Here is a 15578-nt window from a genome sequence, read left to right as displayed (position 1 = left end):
ATGTGCAAGCATTTCGCTACACCCGCAAAAATATCTGCTAAATATGCGTATGCGACCAATAAATACAATTTGATGTGATACAAATCATGAAAGACCATGAAAGCTGTTCTCAATAGGGCGTAATTAATTATCTATAGGGTTTTGAGAGATCGAGACAATGAAGATTACACTTTATTCTTTATTTAGATTCACATTTGATACAGTATGTAAACAATGACTCACAATACATTACAATCTTGCCTATGAACATTAACTTAACGTAATTATTATTAGCTTATTCAGTCTGGAGGTAAGATGTAGTGAAATGTTACTTAAATGTGTAGCTCACTTTGGCTTTTGTGTGGCATGTTGGTTTATAAGCATTAATTAAGTAAATGTCAAAGTACTGCTTTTATGAGAACCTTTCCATTTGTTAAATTTACCAATAAATTTAGGCTGATCTGAGGGCAAAAGGAGGGAAATATACTCTCTGTATTTCTAAGTGAACAAAAAACTAAGTTAGGCTTCCAAGTAGATTATTCCTCAAACCAGGAAGGCAACTGTTGGTAAATTTCATCCCGTCTAGGTGTTTAATTTTATTGGTCCCTGATCTGACTTTTTCCTTTCAAACATACTGTATCATAGCATATCAAACGTTTGTTGCGGTGCCATAGGCCGGTCTAGTACCATCTACCCACAGCACACACAGTGGGGAGAACAAGTATTTGATACACTGTCGGTTTTGCAGGTTTTCCTACCTACAAAGCAGGTAGAGGTCTGTAATTTTTATCATAGGTACACTTCAACTGTGAGAGACGGAATTTAAAACACAAATCCAGAAAATCACATTGTATGATTTTTAAGTAATTATTTTGCATTTTATTGCATGACATAAGTATTTGATACATCAGAAAGGCAGACCTTAATATTTGGTACAGAAACCTACCAATTTTTTTCAGCTCCAAGGGCCAGTACATCAAGAGCCAGACTAGTGCAACATTTTGGGTCAGTCACAGAGGAGGAAGAATCAGGTATTGATGAGATATTGAATATATTAATCTATACAATTCCTTGTTATTCAGTGGCCTTGTAATTAATTTATTGTATTTTTATTAAATCTGTCATTTGTAGTTGAAACAATAACAAAGCACACTCCCCTGTTTTGGTTAAAAGCTGAGTGATGGGGTTGGCCAAATGTAACCACTTTCAATTTATCGACAGAGCTATTATTGCAATAACTTACCATCAATGTTATTAAAATAATAGGTTTAACCATATATCATTAATATAAATCCAAAAATGGCTTTATCAACTTCTGAATGTCCCTTTAAATCTAATCCTTTCCTTTTTTGCATATCTTATTTTAGAGACGAGGACCAGTGGATTGGAATCCACTCCAGTTTTAAACATTGATGAAGAAATAGGTATGTTTAAATTGTTTTACTTTCAAAATTGGGGTCATCTTGGTGTTACTGAATTATACTGCAAAACATCTTTATTTTGACAGCGATGCAACATTTTTAAATGTGTCTCAAGTCTCCAGAATTTCGGATTTGAGATCAAATGTTTGATATGAGGTTACAGTACAGAATGTCACCTTTTATGTCAGGGTATTTTCAGACATTTCTGATTTACCGTTTCGAAATGAAAGCACTTGTCAAGTTTTATTAGTCGTATGTACAGGATACTGATGGTAACACGATCCAACGAAATCATAACTTGCAGGTTGTGTCACGTTCGTCATAAAGAGGAGACCAAAGCGCAGCCTGATTAGAATACATATTATATATTTTAATAAAGACGGACACGAAACAAACTACAAAACGAACATGAAGCTATACTATAAATGTGCATACACAGGCAACTAGACATAGACAATAACCCACGATATACCCAAAGAAGATTGGCTGCCTAAATATGGTTCCCAATCAGAGACAACGATAAACACCTGCCTCTAATTGAGAACCAATCTAGGCAACCATAGACATATATAAACACCTGCATGATAAACAACCCCATTAACCTACAAAACCCCAGTACAAAAACACATACATCACCCACGTCACACCCTGACCTAACCAAAACAATAAAGAAAACAAAGAATACTCAGGTCAGGGCGTGACAGGTTGCTTCTCGACAAAGCAATTAAAAATGCATAGAGTATAGAGACTAATTCAACATTTTAGCATCACTGTCCAAATACTTATGTAGGGGAGTGCAATAACAACATCCAAATACTACTGTAGGGGAGTGCAATAACAACATCCAAATACTTCTGTAGGGGAGGGCAATAACAACATCCAAATACTTCTGTAGGGGAGTGCAATAACAACATCCAAATACTACTGTAGGGGAGTGCAATAACAACATCCAAATACTTCTGTAGGGGAGTGCAATAACAACATCCAAATACTTCTGTAGGGGAGTGCAATAACAACATCCAAATACTTCTGTAGGGGAGGGCAATAACAACATCCAAATACTTCTGTAGGGGAGTATAATAACAACATCCATATAGTTCTGTAGGGGAGTATAATAACAACATCCATATAGTTCTGTAGGGGAGTATAATAACAACATCCATATAGTTCTGTAGGGGAGTATAATAACAACATCCATATAGTTCTGTAGGGGAGTATAATAACAACATCCATATAGTTCTGTAGGGGAGTATAATAACAACATCCATATAGTTCTGTAGGGGAGTATAATAACAACATCCATATAGTTCTGTAGGGGAGTATAATAACAACATCCATATAGTTCTGTAGGGGAGTATAATAACAACATCCATATAGTTCTGTAGGGGAGTATAATAACAACATCCATATAGTTCTGTAGGGGAGTATACTAACAACATCCATATACTTCTGTAGGGGAGTATAATAACAACATCCATATAGTTCTGTAGGGGAGTATAATAACAACATCCATATAGTTCTGTAGGGGGGGGCAATAACAACATCCATATACTTCTGTAGGGGAGTATAATAACAACATCCATATAGTTCTGTAGGGGAGTATAATAACAACATCCATATAGTTCTGTAGGTGAGTATAATAACAACATCCATATACTTCTGTAGGGGAGTGTAATAACAACATCCATATAGTTCTGTATGGGAGTATAATAACAACATCCATATACTTCTGTAGGGGAGTATAATAACAACATCCATATACTTCTGTAGGGGAGGGCAATAACAACATCCATATAGTTCTGTAGGGGAGTATAATAACAACATCCATATAGTTCTGTAGGGGAGTATAATAACAACATCCATATAGTTCTGTAGGGGAGTATAATAACAACATCCATATAGTTCTGTAGGGGAGGGCAATAACAACATCCATATACTTCTGTAGGGGAGTATAATAACAACATACATATAGTTCTGTAGGGGAGTATAATAACAACATCCATATAGTTCTGTAGGTGAGTATAATAACAACATCCATATACTTCTGTAGGGGAGTAACAACATAATACTTCTGTAGGGAGTGCAATAACAACATCCAAATAGTTCTGTAGGGAATAAAATAACTGTAACATACATATAGTTCTGTAGGTGAGTATAATAACAACATCCATATAGTTATGTAGGGGAGTATAATAACAACATCCATATAGTTCTGTAGGGGAGTATAATAACAACATCCATATAGTTCTGTAGGGGAGTATAATAACAACATCCATATACTTCTGTAGGGGAGGGCAATAACAACATCCATATAGTTCTGTAGGGGAGTATAATAACAACATCCATATAGTTCTGTAGGGGAGTATAATAACAACATCCATATAGTTCTGTAGGGGAGTATAATAACAACATCCATATAGTTCTGTAGGGGAGTATAATAACAACATCCATATAGTTCTGTAGAGGAGTATAATAACAACATCCATATACTTCTGTAGGGGAGTGTAATAACAACATCCATATAGTTCTGTAGGGGAGTATAATAACAACATCCATATACTTCTGTAGGGGAGTATAATAACAACATCCATATAGTTCTGTAGGGGAGTATAATAACAACATCCATATACTTCTGTAGGGGAGTATAATAACAACATCCATATAGTTCTGTAGGGAGGAATAACAACATCCATATAGTTCTGTATAATAACAACATCCATATACTTCTGTAGGGGAGTGTAATAACAACATCCATATAGTTCTGTAGGGGAGTATAATAACAACATCCATATACTTCTGTAGGGGAGTATAATAACAACATCCATATAGTTCTGTAGGGAGTATAATAACAACATCCATATACTTCTGTAGGGGAGTATAATAACAACATCCATATAGTTCTGTAGGGAGTATAATAACAACATCCATATACTTCTGTAAGGGAGTATAATAACAACATCCATATACTTCTGTAGGGGTTCTGTAGGGAATAACAACATCCATATAGTTCTGTAGGGGAGTATAATAACAACATCCATATAGTTCTGTAGGGGAGTATAATAACAACATCCATATAGTTCTGTAGGGAGTATAATAACAACATCCATATAGTTCTGTAGGGGAGTATAATAACAACATCCATATACTTCTGTAGGGAGTATAATAACAACATCCATATAGTTCTGTAGGGGTAGTACAATCCAACAACATCCATCCATAGTTCTGTAGGGGAGTATAATAACAACATCCATATACTTCTGTAGGGGAGTATAATAACAACATCCATATAGTTCTGTAGGGGAGTATAATAACAACATCCATATACTTCTGTAGGGGAGTATAATAACAACATCCATATAGTTCTGTAGGGGAGTATAATAACAACATCCATATACTTCTGTAGGGGAGTATAATAACAACATCCATATAGTTCTGTAGGGGAGTATAATAACAACATCCATATATCAAATCAAATCAAATCAAATTTATTTATATAGCCCTTTGTACATCAGCTGATATCTCAAAGTGCTGTACAGAAACCCAGCCTAAAACCCCAAACAGCAAACAATGCAGGTGTAAAAGCACGGTGGCTAGGAAAAACTCCCTAGAAAGGTCAAAACCTAGGAAGAAACCTAGAGAGGAACCGGGCTATGTGGGGTGGCCAGTCCTCTTCTGGCTGTGCCGGGTAGAGATTATAACAGAACATGACCAAGATGTTCAAATGTTCATAAATGACCAGCATGGTCGAATAATAATAAGGCAGAACAGTTGAAACTGGAGCAGCAGCACAGTCAGGTGGACTGGGGACAGCAAGGAGCCATCATGTCAGGTAGTCCTGGGGCACGGTCCTAGGGCTCAGGTCCTCCGAGAGAGAGAAAGAAAGAGAGAATTAGAGAGAGCATATGTGGGGTGGCCAGTCCTCTTCTGGCTGTGCCGGGTGGAGATTATAACAGAACGTGGCCAAGATGTTCAAATGTTCATAAATGACCAGCATGGTTGAATAATAGTAAGGCAGAACAGTTGAAACTGGAGCAGCAGCATGGCCAGGTGGACTGGGGACAGCAAGGAGTCATCATGTCAGGTAGTCCTGGGACATGGTCCTAGGGCCCAGGCCAGTTGAAACTGGAGCAGCAGCATGGCCAGGTGGACTGGGGACAGCAAGGAGTCATCATGTCAGGTAGTCCTGGGGCATGGTCCTAGGGCTCAGGTCCTCCGAGAGAGAGAAAGAAAGAGAGGAGAGAATTAGAGAACGCACACTTAGATTCACACAAGACACCGAATAGGACAGGAGAAGTACTCCAGATATAACAAACTGACCCTAGCCCCCGACACATAAACTACTGCAGCATAAATACTGGAGGCTGAGACAGGAGGGGTCAGGAGACACTGTGGCCCCATCCGAGGACACCCCGGACAGGGCCAAACAGGAAGGATATAACCCCACCCACTTTGCCAAAGCACAGCCCCCACACCACTAGAGGGATATCTTCAACCACCAACTTACCATCCTGAGACAAGGCCGAGTATAGCCCACAAAGATCTCCGCCACGGTACAACCCAAGGGGGGCGCCAACCCAGACAGGCCGACCACAACAGTGGATCAACCCACCCAGGTGACGCACCCCCCCAGGGACGGCACGAGAGAGCCCCAGCAAGCCAGTGACTCAGCCCCAGTAACAGGGTTAGAGGCAGAGAATCCCAGTGGAAAGAGGGGAACCGGCCAGGCAGAGACAGCAAGGGCGGTTCGTTGCTCCAGAGCCTTTCCGTTCACCTTCCCACTCCTGGGCCAGACTACACTCAATCATATGACCCACTGAAGAGATGAGTCTTCAGTAAAGACTTAAAGGTTGAGACCGAGTTTGCGTCTCTGACATGGGTAGGCAGACCGTTCCATAAAAATGGAGCTCTATAGGAGAAAGCCCTGCCTCCAGCTGTTTGCTTAGAAATTCTAGGGACAATTAGGAGGCCTGCGTCTTGTGACCGTAGCGTACGTGTAGGTATGTACGGCAGGACCAAATCAGAGAGGTAGGTAGGAGCAAGCCCATGTAATGCTTTGTAGGTTAGCAGTAAAACCTTGAAATCAGCCCTTGCTTTGACAGGAAGCCAGTGTAGAGAGGCTAGCACTGGAGTAATATGATCAAATTTTTTGGTTCTAGTCAGGATTCTAGCAGCCGTATTTAGCACTAACTGAAGTTTATTTAGTGCTTTATCCGGGTAGCCGGAAAATAGAGCATTGCAGTAGTCTAACCTAGAAGTGACAAAAGCATGGATTAATTTTTCTGCATCATTTTTGGACAGAAGGTTTCTGATTTTTGCAATGTTACGTAGATGGAAAAAAGCTGTCCTCGAAATGGTCTTGATATGTTCTTCAAAAGAGATCAGGGTCCAGAGTAACGCCGAGGTCCTTCACAGTTTTATTTGAGACGACTGTACAACCATTAAGATTAATTGTCAGATTCAACAGAAGATCTCTTTGTTTCTTGGGACCTAGAACAAGCATCTCTGTTTTGTCCGAGTTTAATAGTAGAAAGTTTGCAGCCATCCACTTCCTTATGTCTGAAACACATGCTTCTAGCGAGGGCAATTTTGGGGCTTCACCATGTTTCATTGAAATGTACAGCTGTGTGTCATCCGCATAGCAGTGAAAGTTTACATTATGTTTTCGAATAACATCCCCAAGAGGTAAAATATATAGTGAAAACAATAGTGGTCCTAAAACAGAACCTTGAGGAACACCGAAATTTACAGTTGATTTGTCAGAGGGCAAACCATTCACAGAGACAAACTGATATCTTTCAGACAGATAAGACCTAAACCAGGCCAGAACATGTCCGTGTAGACCAATTTGGGTTTCCAATCTCTCCAAAAGAATGTGGTGATCGATGGTATCAAAAGCAGCACTAAGGTCTAGGAGCACGAGGACAGATGCAGAGCCTCGGTCCGATGCCATTAAAATGTCATTTACCACCTTCACAAGTGCCGTCTCAGTGCTATGATGGGGTCTAAAACCAGACTGAAGCATTTCGTATACATTGTTTGTCTTCAGGAAGGCAGTGAGTTGCTGCGCAACAGCCTTCTCTAAAATCTTTGAGAGGAATGGAAGATTCGATATAGGCCGATAGTTTTTATATTTTCTGGGTCAAGGTTTGGCTTTTTCAAGAGAGGCTTTATTACTGCCACTTTTAGTGAGTTTGGTACACATCCAGTGGATAGAGAGCCGTTTATTATGTTCAACATAGGAGGGCCAAGCACAGGAAGCAGCTCTTTCAGTAGTTTAGTTGGAATAGGGTCCAGTATACAGCTTGAAGGTTTAGAGGCCATGATTATTTTCATCATTGTGTCAAGAGATATAGTACTAAAACACTTGAGCGTCTCTCTTGATCCTAGGTCCTGGCAGAGTTGTGCAGACTCAGGACAACTGAGGTTTGGAGGAATACGCAGGTTTAAAGAGGAGTCCGTCATTTGCTTTCTAATAATCATAATCTTTTCCTCAAAGAAGTTCATGAATTTATCACTGCTAAAGTGAAAGTCATCCTCTCTTGGGGAATGCTGCTTTTTAGTTAGCTTTGCCACAGTATCAAAAAGGAATTTCGGATTGTTCTTATTTTCCTCAATTAAGTTAGAAAAATAGGACGATCGAGCAGCAGTAAGGGCTCTTCGGTACTGCACGGTACCGTCCTTCCAAGCTAGTCGGAAGACTTCCAGTTTGGTGTGGCGCCATTTCCGTTCCAATTTTCTGGAAGCTTGCTTCAGAGCTCGGGTATTTTCTGTGTACCAGGGAGCTAGTTTCTTATGAGACATATTTTTAGTTTTTAGGGTGCAACTGCATCTAGGGTATTGCGCAAGGTTAAATTGAGATCCTCAGTTAGGTGGTTAACGGATTTTTGTCCTCTGGCGTCCTTGGGTAGGCAGAGGGAGTCTGGAAGGGCATCAAGGAATCTTTGTGTTGTCTGTGAATTTATAGCACGACTTTTGATGTTCCTTGGTTGGGGTCTGAGCAGATTATTTGTTGCAATTGCAAACGTAATAAAATGGTGGTCCGATAGTCCAGGATTATGAGGAAAAACATTAAGATCCACAACATTTATTCCATGGGACAAAACTAGGTCCAGCGTATGACTGTGACAGTGAGTGGGTCCAGAGACATGTTGGACAAAACCCACTGAGTCGATGATGGCTCCAAAAGCCTTTTGGAGTGGGTCTGTGGACTTTTCCATGTGAATATTAAAGTCACCAAAGATTAGAATATTATCTGCAATGACTACAAGGTCTGATAGGAATTCAGGGAACTCAGTGAGAAACGCTGTATATGGCCCAGGAGGCCTGTAAACAGTAGCAATAAAAAGTGATTGAGTAGGCTGCATAGATTTCATGACTAGAAGCTCAAAAGACGAAAACGTCATCATTTTTTTTTTTGTAAATTGAAATTTGCTATCGTAAATGTTAGCAACACCTCCGCCTTTGCGGGATGCACGGGGGATATGGTCACTAGTGTAGCCAGGAGGTGAGGCCTCATTTAACACAGTAAATTCATCAGGCTTAAGCCATGTTTCAGTCAGGCCAATCACATCAAGATTATGATCAGTGATTAGTTCATTGACTATAATTGCCTTTGAAGTAAGGGATCTAACATTAAGTAGCCCTATTTTGAGATGTGAGGTATCATGATCTCTTTCAGTAATGACAGGAATGGAGGTGGTCTTTATCCTAGTGAGATTGCGAAGGCGAACACCGCCATGTTTAGTTTTGCCCAACCTAGGTCGAGGCACAGACACGGTCTCAATGGTGATAGCTGAGCTGACTACACTGACTATGCTAGTGGCAGACTCCACTATGCTGGCAGGCTGGCTAATAGCCTGCTGCCTGGCCTGCACCCTATTTCATTGTGGAGCTAGAGGAGTTAGAGCCCTGTCTATGTTGGCAGATAAGATGAGAGCACCCCTCCAGCTAGGATGGAGTCCGTCACTCCTCAGCAGGTCAGGCTTGGTCCTGTTTGTGGGTGAGTCCCAGAAAGAGGGCCAATTATCTACAAATGCTATCTTTTGGGAGGGGCAGAAAACAGTTTTCAACCAGCGATTGAGTTGTGAGACTCTGCTGTAGAGCTCATCACTCCCCTAACTGGGAGGGGCCAGAGACAATTACTCGATGCCGACACATCTTTCTAGCTGATATGCACGCAGAAGCTATGTTGCGCTTGGTGATCTCTGACTGTTTCATCCTAACATCGTTGGTGCCGACGTGGATAACAATATCTCTATACTCTCTACACTCGCCAGTTTTAGCTTTAGCCAGCACCATCTTCAGATTAGCCTTAACGTCGGTAGCCCTGCCCCGGGTAAACAGTGTATGATCGCTGGATGATTCGCTTTAAGTCTAATACTGCGGGTAATGGAGTCGCCAATGACTAGAGTTTTCAATTTGTCAGAGCTAATGGTGGGAAGCTTCGGCGTCTCAGACCCCGTAACGGGAGGAGTAGAGACCAGAGAAGACTCGGCCTCTGACACCGACCCGCTGCTTAATGGGGAAAACCGGTTGAAAGTTTCTGTCGGCTGATTGAGCGACACCGGTTGAGCGTTCCTACAGCATTTCCTTCCAGAAACCGTGAGAAAGTTGTCCGGCTGCGGGGACTGTGCCAGGGGATTTATACTACTATCTGTACTTACTGGTGGCACAGACGCTGTTTCATCCTTTCCTACACTGAAATTACCCTTGCCTAACGATTGCGTCTGAAGCTGGGCTTGCAGTACAGCTATCCTCGCCGTAAGGCGAGCACAGCGGGTGCAATTAGAAGGCATCATGTTAATGTTACTACTTAGCTTCGGCTGTTGGAGGTCCTGACAAATCGTGTCCAGATAAAGCGTCCGGAGTGAAAAAGTTGAGGAAAAAATAAATAAATATATGAACGGTAATTAAAAAGTGAAACCCGTAAAGTTGTCAGGTAGCAAAATAGGTTGGCAACAAAACGCACAGCAATTCGAAAACAAGCCTTATACTTCTGTAGGGGAGTATAATAACAACATCCATATACTTATGTAGGGGAGGGCAATAACAACATCCATATAGTTCTGTAGGGGAGGGCAATAACAACATCCATATACTTCTGTAGGGGAGTATAATAACAACATCCATATACTTCTGTAGGGGAGGGCAATAACAACATCCAAATACTTCTGTAGGGGAGGGCAATAACAACATCCAAATACTTCTGTAGGGGAGTGCAATAACAACATCCAAATACTTATGTAGGGGAGTATAATAACAACATCCATATACTTCTGTAGGGGAGTATAATAACAACATCCATATACTTCTGTAGGGGAGGGCAATAACAACATCCAAATACTTATGTAGGGGAGTATAATAACAACATCCATATACTTCTGTAGGGGAGTATAATAACAACATCCATATACTTCTGTAGGGGAGGGCAATAACAACATCCAAATACTTATGTAGGGGAGTATAATAACAACATCCATATACTTCTGTAGGGGAGTATAATAACAACATCCATATACTTCTGTAGGGGAGTATAATAACAACATCCATATACTTCTGTAGGGGAGTATAATAACAACATCCAAATACTTATGTAGGGGAGTATAATAACAACATCCATATACTTCTGTAGGGGAGTATAATAACAACATCCATATACTTCTGTAGGGGAGGGCAATAACAACATCCAAATACTTCTGTAGGGGAGTATAATAACAACATCCATATACTTCTGTAGGGGAGTATAATAACAACATCCATATACTTCTGTAGGGGAGTATAATAACAACATCCATATAGTTCTGTAGGGAGTATAATAACAACATCCATATACTTCTGTAGGGAGTATAATAACAGCATCCATATAGTTCTGTAGGGGAGTATAATAACAACATCCATATAGTTCTGTAGGGGGAGGGCACTTATGTAACAACATCCATATAGTTCTGTAGGGGAGTATAATAACAACATCCATATAGTTCTGTAGGGGAGTATAATAACAACATCCATATAGTTCTGTAGGGGAGTATAATAACAACATCCATATACTTCTGTAGGGGAGTATAATAACAACATCCATATACTTCTGTAGGGGAGGGCAATAACAACATCCAAATACTTATGTAGGGGAGTATAATAACAACATCCATATACTTCTGTAGGGGAGTATAATAACAACATCCATATACTTCTGTAGGGGAGTATAATAACAACATCCATATACTTCTGTAGGGGAGTATAATAACAACATCCATATACTTCTGTAGGGGAGTATAATAACAACATCCATATACTTCTGTAGGGGAGTGTAATAACAACATCCATATAGTTCTGTAGGGGAGTATAATAACAACATCCATATACTTCTGTAGGGGAGGGCAATAACAACATCCATATAGTTCTGTAGGGGAGTATAATAACAACATCCATATACTTCTGTAGGGGAGGGCAATAACAACATCCATATAGTTCTGTAGGGGAGTATAATAACAACATCCATATAGTTCTGTAGGGGAGTATAATAACAACATCCATATACTTCTGTAGGGGAGGGCAATAACAACATCCATATAGTTCTGTAGGGGAGTATAATAACAACATCCATATACTTCTGTAGGGGAGTGTAATAACAACATCCATATAGTTCTGTAGGGGAGTATAATAACAACATCCATATACTTCTGTAGGGGAGTGTAATAACAACATCCATATAGTTCTGTAGGGGAGAGCAATAACAACATCCATATAGTTCTGTAGGGGAGTATAATAACAACATCCATATACTTCTGTAGGGGAGTGCAATAACAACATCCATATAGTTCTGTAGGGGAGGGCAATAACAACATCCATATAGTTCTGTAGGGGAGTATAATAACAACATCCATATACTTCTGTAGGGGAGGGCAATAACAACATCCATATAGTTCTGTAGGGGAGTATAATAACAACATCCATATAGTTCTGTAGGGGAGTATAATAACAACATCCTGGCAGAGATTTTTCCTCTGCATTTCCTTTAATATGAAGCAATCGTTGAATTCATTCAAATCCACTATTGGAATGTTTACACAGAGTCGTTCCTTTTGTAACCACTGTCTGTAATTGTGAAAGCTGGAAGCATTTGCCTTTGAGGAGAGTTTACTCAGTAGTCAAATACACTGAGTGTATAAAATATTCCTAATATTGAGTTGCACTCCCTTTTGCCCTCAGAACAGCCTCAATTCATCGGGGTGTGGACTCTACAAGGTGTCGAAAGCGTTCCACAGGGATGCTGGCCCATGTTGACTCAAATGCTTCCCACAGTTGTGTCAAGTTGGCTGGATGTCCTTTGGGTGGTGGACCATTCTTGATACACACGGGTAAATGTAGATCATGAAAAACCCAGCTGCGTTGCAGTTCTTGACACAAACCGTTGGACCTGGCACCTACTACCATACTCCTTTCAAAGGCACTTCAATATTTTGTCTTGCCCAGTCACCCTTTGAATGGCACACAGACACAATCCATGTCTCAATTGTCTCATGGCTTAAACATCCTCCTTTAACCTGTCTCCTCCCTTTTATCTACACTGAAGTGGATTTAACAGGTGACATCAAAAAGGGATTATAGCTTTCACCTGGTCAGTCTGTCAGGGAAAGAGAACGTTTTGTACTTAGTGTGTTGTTGCTGTTTTAAAAACATTCAGAATTTCTATTCGACGATGGGATCAAGTTCTTTTGTTTGATATTTGATAAAGCCCCACCTTATCTCAGCTCACTGGTCACCATAGCAGCACCCACTCGTAGCACGTGCTCCAGCAGGTATATCTCACTGGTCACCCTAAAGCCAATTCCTCGTTGGTCGTCTTTCCTTCCAGTTCTCTGCTGCCCATGACTGGAACGAATTGCAAAAATCTCTGAAGCTGGAGACTCACATCTCCCTCACTAGCTTTAAGCACCAGCTGTCAGAGCATTTTACAGATCACTGCACCTGAACTTAGCCCATCTGTAAACAGCCCATCTATCTACCTCATCCCCATACTGGTATTTATTTATTTTGCTCCTTTGCACCCCAGTATCTCTACCTGCACATTCATCTTCTGCCGATCTACCATTCCAGTGTTTAATTGCTATATTGTAATTACTTCGCCTCCATGGCCTATTTATTTCCTTAACTTACCTCATTTGCACTCACTGTATATAGACTTTTAGTTTTCCTTTGTTCTACTGTATTACTGACTGTATGTTTTGTTTATTCCATGTGTAACTCTGTGTTGTTGTATGTGTCGAATTGCTATGCTTTATCTTGGCCAGGTCAGAGTTGTAAATGAGAACTTGTTCTCAACCTACCTGGTTAAATAAAGGTGATCTGGCCTACCTGGTTAAATAAAGGTGATCTGGCCTACCTAGTGGTCCTTCTGTAGCACAGTTGGTAGAGCATGGTGCTTGTAACGCCAGGGTAGTGGGTTCGATTCCCGGGACCACCCATACGTAGAATGTATGCACACATGACTGTAAGTCGCTTTGGATAAAAGCGTCTGCTAAATGGCATATATTATTATTATATATTCCAATTTAGCCTTTACTCAACATTTTGATCTGCCCTCTAAGTGAATTTGCTGTAGAATCAAAGCTGAGGTTTTTGGCTTGTCACACCATAGATTGTGCAGAGATATATTTGCTGTCACCTACTTACAGCCCTGTGTGCATTTTAATAGATGAATTATATAATATTCTTAATTGAATCCTTTTCCCATTTTTGTGTTTTCAAAAAAGCAATACTTCATAGAGAAATTAACATCCTCCTAGCTGACTTAGAAGACCCTGGGTGTTCAAATCCTGCTGTGCCTGGTGCATCGCACAGTTGGAGTGTGAGGAAGGAACTCTCACAGGATAGGTGGAGGGAGTCCAGGCCTGAGATGGTAGATTCTCTACGATGTAGAGACTGTCTGCCGAAACAGCTGTACTGCGAAGACTGCGATGTCTCTACACATGCAAAGTTCCCCCTGCACAACAGACAGTCCATCATCAAGGGGTTCTACACGCCTCTTCCTCCAACTACAGCCATCTCTCTCCACAGTGATGGCAAATATGCTCTTCATGAACAGGGTGTGTTTATTTATTTTTTGCGGCTGAATGTATTATATCAAGGTTCAAATGTATTCTTGTATATTGTTGTATATAAATATTGTCCCTAGATTGTTTCTTACCATTGGATGTACCAGAGGTGATATGTGGTTGCCTGACAAGCACCATCCATGTTGGCCCCTGGAAACATATAGTCCTCGTAGTAATAAATGGTATGTGCAATTTCTACAAGAACCAAACAGTGATGGAGCAATGCAATGTAAAACAAACTTAATTCAGACTACATTTTTTTCCTCAAGCTCGCTGCAATGTCACAGTGCCTGCTGCAATGTAACAGCAAACTTGGCAGATCTGATAAAGAATGGGTACTGGCCTGCCACTGTCAACTGTGACACCATATACCAGGTAGATCTGTTCAGCTCTTTTGAGGAGCTGAAAGTGTCAGCCCCAGGAATGTCCCGTCTGGCATTTATGTGGAGTTTGGAGCAGCAAACTGACTTCTTTGGCAGGGTAACAATCAATTATACTCAGCTTTACCAATGTATGACTTCAGGTTAACTATGTTACATTTTGTTACAACACTTTGTGTAACAACTTTATTTCCAGTACTATAACTATGTTAAAACTTCAGGTCTCTTGCTACAGTATGTGTTAGCCTCCTGCACCACTGTCCTGCGATGCACCTTATCTGTGCCCCTCTTGCTACAGTATGTGTTAGCCTCCTGCACCACTGTCCTGCGATGCACCTTATCTGTGCCCCTCTTGCTACAGTATGTGTTAGCCTCCTGCACCACTGTCCTGCGATGCACCTTATCTGTGCCCCTCTTGCTACAGTATGTGTTAGCCTCCTGCACCACTGTCCTGCGATGCACCTTATCTGTGCCCCTCTTGCTACAGTGTTAGCCTCCTCCTGATTGGATTCCAGGACCATGGACAGAGACGGAGAGAAAACATCGCTGACTGCAATGCAGCACCACGGCATGGAAAGATGCCACTCTAGCTGGAGATTAAATAAATACATGTTTGAAACTGATGTTGGACAATCAAATTCAACATGGAACTAAACTAAATTCGTTATTGCTGGGTCATTGACATGAAGCTTATTTTACACTGC

General features: G+C 40.8%; 1 long non-coding RNA gene across 1 annotated transcript; it reads left to right on the top strand.

Moving 5' to 3' along the window:
- Positions 1-900: 900 nt before the first annotated feature.
- LOC127912188 (uncharacterized) lies at positions 901-15356 on the top strand. The gene is made up of 3 exons (XR_008081366.1): positions 901-1010; positions 1347-1403; positions 14153-15356. It is a non-coding gene; the product is annotated as an uncharacterized LOC127912188 (long non-coding RNA).
- Positions 15357-15578: the final 222 nt, after the last annotated feature.

Source organism: Oncorhynchus keta, chromosome 2 (assembly GCF_023373465.1).
Source record: "Oncorhynchus keta strain PuntledgeMale-10-30-2019 chromosome 2, Oket_V2, whole genome shotgun sequence".
Classification (NCBI taxonomy): Eukaryota; Metazoa; Chordata; class Actinopteri; order Salmoniformes; family Salmonidae; genus Oncorhynchus; species Oncorhynchus keta.
The sequence above is the reverse complement of the archived record's forward strand: the minus strand, read 5'-3'. Positions and strand labels throughout refer to the sequence as shown.